General features: G+C 41.0%; 1 long non-coding RNA gene across 1 annotated transcript; it reads right to left on the reverse strand.

Annotated features, from left to right (window-relative positions):
- Nucleotides 1-396: 396 nt before the first annotated feature.
- LOC128483832 (uncharacterized) lies at nt 397-2,777 on the reverse strand. Its single transcript, XR_008351111.1, has 2 exons — nt 2,580-2,777; nt 397-460 (listed from the first exon to the last, which is right to left on the reverse strand). It is a non-coding gene; the product is annotated as an uncharacterized LOC128483832 (long non-coding RNA).
- Nucleotides 2,778-9,542: the final 6,765 nt, after the last annotated feature.

Genomic DNA, 9,542 nt, shown 5'->3' on the forward strand with positions numbered 1-9,542 from the left:
TTTTTTTTTTTGAACCAGATAACTAGGAGCTCAACAAGTCTCAAGACTTGTATTTTGACATATATACACAGTATACATATATACTGTGTATATAGTATATATATATATATATATATATATACTGTGTATATAGTATAAAAAATATAAAAATAAATTGTAATACAAATGTTTCTTTCAGTACTAAACATAGACAAAACATTTTTGTTCCCCATCAAAAGCTTGTCAGTCCAATTAACTGGAGCTACACACTTTGTATAATATAAAATGTCTGCAAACTCTGCTAACTTTATTTAAATTATTTATGATTTACATATGTTCATAAATTATGTGTCAGAATTCCCTGGCTGTCTGACCTGCATTAAGAAACTTACAGCTAGATTTCATTATGTAAGTAACTTTTTTTGTTCTGTAATTTGTAAATAGGCATTTATTTTATATGCGGTTTCACAATATGGTTCTTCTATATTAGCCAGTGGCGTCGCTACAGGGGGGCAAGGGGGGGCAATTGCCCCCCCTAGGTTAATCCTTGCCCCCCCTGTTGCCCCCCTGCCGAATTTGGAATAAAGTCGCAATGCGACTTTAAATCCCGTCTTTTTTTTATTATTATTTTTTTTTTTTATGTGGAGGAGAGAGAGGGTGTGGCCCGCGTAAGATCGGCAGCCAAGGCAACCGATCTTACTCGGGCCGCACCACGAGCCCTGCTACTTACCTATGGGAGGGTCTTCTGTGCTGCATACAGGAAGCGGAAGCTAGCAGAGAACGCAGAGGGAGGCCGCACCCCCTGCTGAAGTCTTGCCGAAGTCATCGAGGAGCTGCAGTGCAGGTAAGGTGGTGGGGAGGGTGTTTGAATGAGTATATGAATGAATGAGTGTGTGTAAGTGCTGGAACCTAGGCATGATGGGACTGTGATTGCTGTTAGCAATCACACTCCTATCATGCCAAGTCAGCCAGTACATGCTGAAACCTGGCTAGCTGCCCCCATTGTGTATTGATGCTGCCAGCAGTATGGGGTCTGCACATCACAGCCACCCTGTACCAGCATGTACTGGCTGACTTGGCATGATAGGAGTGTGATTGCTAACAGCAATCACAGTCCCATCATGCCTAGGTTCCAGGATTTACTGGTTGGATGTGTAAGTGCTGGAACCTAGGCATGATGGGACTTTGATTGCTGTTAGCAATCACACTCCTATCATGCCAAGTCAGCCAGTACATGCTGAAAACTAGCTAGCTGCCCCCCCCCCTTGTGTATTGATGCTGCCAGCAGTATGGGGTCTACACATCACTTACAGCCACCCTGTACCAGCATGTACTGGCTGACCTGGCATGATAGGAGTGTGATTGCTGTGTGGGCAGTGTGGACGCCAGGGCTGGCTTTGGGGTGTGGGTAATTCTGGGGGTTTTAAATATACCTTTTAATGCCGTGTTTTTATGTGAATTCCAATTGATCTATACCTGCAAAGCTGGGTTTTTGTGTTATTCTGTAGATCCATATCTATATATTTCCATACATTATTTATGTGTACCTGCAAATACAGTGTTTGTATGTCTTATTAATACCTGCAATGCTGTTTCCATGTATTTATTTGATCTATACCTGCAATGCTACGTTTCATATATTATTATTGTATACCTGCAAATACAGGATTTGTATGTCTGATTCTGTTTATTTGATATATACATTCAGTGCTGAGATCACAAGTGAATTTCAGTTGATCTATACATGCAAAGCTTGGTTTGTGTGTTAATGTGTTGATCTATACCTGCTATTGGCAACTGGGGCTAATATTTAATATATATGGGCAGCAGGGGCATCAATACACAAGGGGCAAAAACACTAAGGGGGTATAAACAACAATGCAGTGTGAAAAATCCATCCTGATGTAGACGTCTGTGATGTAGATTGTGTCCTGCTGTTTGTGTGTTTTTGGTTATCGGTGTAGCAGAGCCTGTCCTCGGGTGTGTGTGTATAGGTGTTGGTGTGGCAGAGCCTGTCCTGGTGTGTGCGTTCAGTTGTCAGTGTGGCAGAGCCCGTCCTAGGGTGTGTGCTTGGGTGTCAGTGTGGCAGAGCCTGTCCTGATGTGTTTGGGTGTCAGTGTGGCAGAGCCTGTCCTGATGTGTTTGGGTGTCTTTGTGGCAGAGCCTGTCCTGGTGTGTGTCTGGGTGTCGGTGTGACAGAGCCTGTCCTGGTGTGTGTCTGGGTGTTGGTGTGACAGAGCCTGTGTTGGTGTTTGGTCATCTGTTCCTGGCACTTAACTTACAGTATGAATTATTTAATTTATATTTATCCAGAGATAAAATGCCCTCCTGAAGTTGTAGTGACTTCAGGGGACAAAACGTTCAAGGCCCTGAAATAATTTAGTGGAAAAGTTATTTATTGTGTTATAATATTTATTTCAAGGATAAGTCGCACTCATTTGTGGCTTCAGGCTTCCCATGTTGAATGATCAAGTATTATTTTAGCCCAGTAACAAAAGTATAATTCCATAGCACATTACTTTTGGAAATTATGAATGCCCCCCCAGTTTGACTGTGGTATCTTGTGTGCCCCCCCTATATATTGTTTCTAGAGTCGCCACTGATATTAGCCATTATTGTTAAACTGGCAGTCCTCAGCAGTCCTCATGTGCAAATAGGTCAAACACGATTCAGACAAATTTTTGGACTGGTTTTTGGCTCGCTGTTCGGCTGAAAATTCGGGGGCATATTTTATTCAGGAACAAAATTAATTGCCCATTACCCACATTCACTCTCTCTCACACTCTCATTCACTCTCTAGATGGTTCCCATACCTTCTCTACCGACCACTTCCACTTCTGCATCTTCTTCTCTCTGCTATCTTTGTCCACATCTCCCTGGACATTACCTGGCAGGAACTTCCATCAAAATGGTGGTGCTCGCAGTGACATCCTCTCCCTGATCCTTCCACATTGCCCTCAGTTCAAGTTATGGCAAAATGACAGTTCTTTCAGTGACATCCTCTCCCCCGAATGGAGGATCGGGGAGAGGACGTGGCCAGATGTGCCACCATATTGCCCTTAGCTCAAGTTATGAGAAAATGATGGCTCTTTCAGTGACATCCTCTCCCCGATTAGAGGCTCAGGAAGATTGTCACCGCAAGCGATGGAAGTTTCTGCCGGGTTATGCCTGAGGAGGTGCGAACAAAGATGGCAGAGAGCAGAGAAAAGATGTAAAGAGCAGAGAGCAAAAGATGCAGAAGATGCAGACGCGAAAGTGGTCAGAAGAGAAGGTAGGGAAACATTTAGAGAGCGTGAGAGAGAGTGAACGAGAATGAGTGTGAATTCTGAGCTATTTGCTTCTTTTTTGTCCGATTTGTGGAGGGGGCTTTGTGTGTTTATGGGCACGTGTGAGTAAAGGCAGTGTATATGGGCAGGTGTGTTTAAGAGCAGTGTATGTGTATATAGGTGTTAATGGGCAGGTGTGTGTGTGAAGGGAGTGTGTAAGGGCAGTGTATGTGTATATATGTATGTGTTTGTAAGCTTGTATGTGTGAGGACAGTGTAGAATTGTGTATGTTTGTGAGCTGGTGTGGGTATATGTGTGTGTGTAAGACAGTGTGTAAGGGTAGTGTATGTGTATATGCGTGTTAATTGGCAGTCGTGTGTAAGGGCAGTGTATGCGTAGATGTGTGTTAATGGGCAGGTGTATGTAAAGGCAGCCTGAATGTGTGTTTATGGACAGGTGTGTGTTTAAAGGCAGTGTGTAAGGGCAGTGTAAACAAAACAACCTCTGTAAAAAAAATTGCTGGGGGGCACAATTTTCCAATCTTGCCTCAGGCGCAAAAGGAGCTAGCCATGGCTCTGACTCTGATATCATTAATAATGTGTCAATTTTTGCAGACGTTTTCTGCTACAGGTGTATCCATTTTCTGTTTACATTTTAGCTATATGGATTCATCTCACCACTTATACGCAGAGTCCTCAAACCCCAACACATTCACTCATTCGCCATAAATAATGATAGAAGACATTGGTGTGGGTAAGGGCATTGGCAGCAGCTTTTCTGAAATCTCCATACAAGTACAACCATATAATAATAATAATAACATGACACACTAACCAATAACAACTTGCCAGCTGCTAGGCCTTAATCCCAACAGGCGGTTCTAAACCATTAATATCAAGAGTTCTGGTCCAGCAGGTGCCTGCTGGGCCTGCCTCCCCAAACCCATACAGGTGCTGCATTCAGGTACCAACACTTTTCTGCTGGCCAAGGTGGGGAATCTTCCACCACTGTGACCATAAAACATAAGAACACAGAAAACCATAAACAGCCAAAATGTGCACAATTCTCATTCAAGTTACCATAGGGAGGGTGGGAAGTGCCTGTCCTTAAGCTTCAGGCAGGAAAGAGATAGGGGTTACTCTTTCATCACGTTTTAAGCCCTCTGCCTGGAACATTGTTGCACCTTTTGTCCAATGAAGGGACGGCTGGCCTGTTTGAACTTTGGCCTGGCCCAGCAGTCATACTCCCGCTTTCTTAATAGTCCAGGGAGGCCCTTACTTGCATATAGTTGTGTATTGGGATAGTGTACACAAATGATAATATTGGATGATTTGTAGTAGTAGGTACTACCATTCTAATGTATATGTGTGACATACCTGGATGCCGGTTCCTCCGGGTCCGCGGATCTTCAGCCGCCGCGGAGAAGAGGGAGACCGCCGGCTTCTTCACAGCGGCATCAGCCGCCACGGAAGAGGGGGAGACCCCCCACCTTGCCGCAGCAGCCTCAGCCGCCGCGGAAGAGGGGGAGACCTCCCGCCTTGCCGCGGGAGCCGCAACCGCCGCGGAGAAGAGGCAGACCTCCCGCCTCTCCGAGACAGCCTCCGTTACCACGAGGAAGGGGAAGACCTCGTGGTTCCACGCGTCGGCCGTCTTCTGCAGGAGCCAGGTCTGGTCCTGCTGCGTGCACGCGGTCCTCTGCACGCCATCTAGTGGCGCCAGCCGGTACTACAACTTCTTTTAGAATTTTACGTTCTGCCAATCCCAAGATGGCCGCGAACCGGAAGTGACGTAACGGCACTTTGAAAATTTGGCGGGAATTCGGTAATTGATGCCTGGACTTCCTCTGCCTATTTAAAGAGTCTCAGAACATCCCAGCCTTGCCTTCTGATGGTTGTACCTATCTTGTATAGTGTCATCTCAGTACGCGTTCCTGTTATCGATTCCTGGCATCTGACTCCGGCTTACATTACGACTATTCTGACTTCTGGCTTCCTGACCTCGGCTTACCCTGCAACGATCCTGACTTCTGGCTTCCTGACCTCGGCTTACCCTGCAACGATCCTGACTTCTGGCTTCCTGACCCTGGCTTGCTCATTGGCTATTCTATACTGGACTCTGGTGTTCTGTCTTGGACTTGCACACGCTGTTATACCTGATTACAGATTCTACCTTACGCTGTGCGTGACAATATGTGTGTATATGTTACATACCTCTTTTGGATACATAGAGAAGTGTATTTTGCTGTGGATCTGTTTCGTTTGAAATTTGGATATTTGTAAAGTTCTCATGTCAAATACATAACAAAGGAACAAAAATAAATTATAATATTTAAAATGCGAAATAAAAGTAAACCAGAATATAATAGTTATTTTTAAAAAGTCAAAAAGAATAAAGAAGGATGTAAAATATACAAGAATATCATGGTACATTACTTAGAAGTTTCCTATTATCCCAAAACACCTCTGGTGCTCAAGCTGGCATAGCCAGATGTCCTGGCCAGGTCAGCTGCCTAATGTTCTATGCTGCGGTAGTGCAAAAATATGAAAACTTAGCAAATGTAATGTTAAATACAGCAATTGTCACTAGATGATAAAAACAGTATTTAATTGGTTTATGTGGGTATTTTAGTACCTCTAAGTCATAGCATGGGATACTGTAGAATTGTTTAAGTGGTACTCACTTTTCAATTGCTTGTCAAACTCTCATAATTTTATAAGCAAATGTTAAAATAAAGTCTGCTGGTTAAACAGTAATTTATTACTTTAGTGTAAACAGACAATAGCTTAAGACAAAAACATGTCAGTGCATATATATTTAATAAGCAATGCTATTAGCTAGATATGTGACATACCATTATGTCAAAATATGTCCTGCCTGTTTCAGAAATAGATGAAAAATATTAAATGTTACGTTTAGTTTTTCTTTTGAAATGTCTGCATGTGAAACATTTCCAGTGAGCACACCAGTGCTTATTCAAAAAACATCATTAAGCAAGATAAGATGTTCTGCCTGTGGCTAAGTTAAGAACATAAATACTAGGTTTTTGCCATACACATATTTAATAGTTAGACAGGTTGTTTTAGCAATGCTAACTTATAAAATAAAAAATAAGTCAATGAGACTTACTTGCATATGTTAAAAACTAGAATTTAGTGAGACCATTCAAGCCTTTTTATTCACTTGCTGGGTATCTATGTGAATGAGCTCAACAAACAACAAGGTAGAATTTATGTGGAACTATTACCAAGCTGTCCCTATGGTATAATAAAAATATATCATTTAGTCTTCCTCTCGAGTAGGAGTATCTCATCTTGCTTATTTGGGAACTATGAAGATAAACAGCATTTGTTTGATTTAAGTTTCTTGGTAGGGAGGACAGAATGTTTTCTTGCTTTCAAAACTGAAAAATTACATGTTTTGTCCTGAAGAAAGCCGATCTTTGTATTTTGTGTTTCGTATTCTTTATTCAGTTTGCTAGTCACAATCATGAACTATGCAAACTTACCAAGGCAGCATGTACTCAGCAAAAGTTTCATTGGCATGAGTTACTCCCCATCATATATTTCACCTGGCTTCTCTTGAGCGCCACCCTTGCTACACAATCTCCCATCCATTTCAATGATAAAAAAGTTATCCATGATTAGCAGCTTGAATAGGACCCTTGAAGGCTTTAGTGATAGGGGAGTATGTATTAACAGTTGCTGTGAAATAAAATAGGCAATTTTTCTAAGTGAAAAACTATTGATTAAGCTGAAATACAGGGGCAGCAAAGGCAATTATTTTTCCTGCTAAAAATAAAAGGCATACCTGCCTATTTAAAGGAATGGTATTTGGCATACATGTGAATTTTCTTAATTAGCTACCCTATAATAGTGTGTCTCAAAAATTATATTGTGGTGACTCATAATTCCTTTGTGTAGACAGAAATCTTACCTGATATGCCGTTGAGAAAAAAAAGGTGATGATATTAACTCAGGGTAAAATGTGTGACCGATAAACAATAGCTGAGGCAGGGTCACAGAAGGCAACGTAGTCAAAGGATAATCTGGGGTTAAGAACATGAATCAATATCAACACAAGGAAGAGCTCTATTAGGCACAATAATTGAGCACTGAGTAGTACTCAGTACCAGTTTTTAAACCTGCCGCCAGGGGGAGCTTCACCCCCGTGCGTGACATCATCAACGCGCCCAGAGCCAGCCATGTGGCAAGAAAATGAAGAGAGAGCCGGAGCAGCATTGTAAGACACGGTACCCGCGGGGTCTCGGCTGGGGATCCCGACAGTAATTCAATGTGTGAGGAGATTTTAAAGAACTTTTAATGATTTAACTATATTTTACCCAGGTTAAATTCTGCAACAAATGCTCTCTGGGGCTGGCCCTTCATAATGAATAGTGAAAACAGTGCACAATGCTAGTCAAATTATCTTGTCAACTCTCCCTTTAGTGAATAAACATTCACCTTGATACCATAAGATTGTAGATACCACAAGAGTCAGACCCTGAGAATTCCTAGTTCTGGTGATTAGGCCACACAATAAATGTAAATGGAAAGAAAAAGGAGAGAGAGAGATGGGCGAAAGTTAGAATAGGACTGATAATAGAGGGGAGGGAAAACAAGAAAAAAGCAGAAAAGAAAAAAATAGTGAACAAGAGAAGAAAAAGAGAGAGAGAATGGAAAAACACAGAAAAGAGGGAGAAATGTAGAGTGAGAGGGTCTAGAGAGGGATTTTTGCAACATACATTAGTATACAAACAAATTAAAAGCACACAAGCAACAAATATTTTTTTAATATGAAGGAAAGTGTTAAAATGCATCTAGAAAATATACAAAAAAAAACAAGACGGAAATTTGATTTAAGTCCAAGAACAGTTTATGTAAGAGATTTTAAACAATGATATGATCACTTTCAAGTGTGTTCTCGTTTTTGTTCCATTTAATATACCGTAACCTTCAAAACATCAATAGATTTTAAGAACTAGTTTTGTATTATTGTAATCAAAAATCCCATTTTCCAGAATGAGTTGAAGAAAAAAAAATTAAAAAGATAAATACATAAAAGCATAATATGACAAAGGTAATAAAAAAAAACATAATCTTCAAACAGAAACTTTACTGATGCAAAGCATATTTTCTCAAACATAATACAAGCATGAAATTGATTTGAATACTTATTATACTTGTATTAACTACATAATTCAAGTTTTAAAAACGAATAAAGGATGTACAGTATAAAGAGGAAAAATATTCTTCTGACAAATTAGGATCAAAGGCTCAGATATTTTTAACTTATGTTGACTATTCTATGAGGACATCTTTAATGACTTCTCAAACAGAAATACACTTCCCTCTACAAAAGTTTTAGCCAATGCTCCTTCAATGCAACCATAATAAGATTTGGTATTTCCAATTAAAATGTTATCTGACATGAGTCATTTCTGCAATTGTGTTGAAACATTCTGATTAAATATTTTATCAATTGCAGATGAGTGAGCAACAAATAACTGTCATCATCTATCAAGCAATAGATGCAGTAGACTGAATCTTTGCATTGTCTATGTAGAACATCTTTTCATAAAAATGATTGGGTTTGTATCCAATGTTGGTACCCAATAGCACTTCCATTAAATGTCAATGTTGTTTATTTGCTTATGTCCATCTGTTATGTAGCATAATCCTGGGCTTGGGAATGTGGGAATGTGCTTTCACCTGGTGACTGGGCGCAGTACTGCATCCACCTACACATTGGCCATGCCATCTGCCATGCATTCCATCAGGCAAGGATTTAATGAATGAGGAGGTGATCACCCTGTTATCATTGGGTTGATGAAAACTGCACACCCCACTCCCTCACACATAGCACATATAGTAACGTACTTATACGCAAACATACACATGCAGGGTAAAATACTTACACACATACTAACACACACAGTAACATAATTACACACTTACAGTAACATACTTATACACACTAACATACTAACACATACATACTAACACATATAGTAACATACTTACACACACTAGCATATTTATTTACACTCACCTACCTTTGTTGGTTCAGGAGGGGGTAGGCAACTGGGAACGTGCAGACGACAGCAGAATCGGGGAAGGCTGGCAGACAAGACCCAAGTCAGGCTAGCTGAGGTTATACACAAGTAAGGTCTGGGAGGGAGACAGGAATCCCTGCCACCCTAGAGGTGCCTGGCGGTGACACTAGTAGGTGAATGATCTGCCACACTCAAGTCCTGTGGTTCCCGACACAGGTTAAGACAAAAGATCAAACTTGACCAAA

Source organism: Spea bombifrons, chromosome 3, assembly GCF_027358695.1.
Source record: "Spea bombifrons isolate aSpeBom1 chromosome 3, aSpeBom1.2.pri, whole genome shotgun sequence".
NCBI lineage: Eukaryota > Metazoa > Chordata > Amphibia > Anura > Pelobatidae > Spea > Spea bombifrons.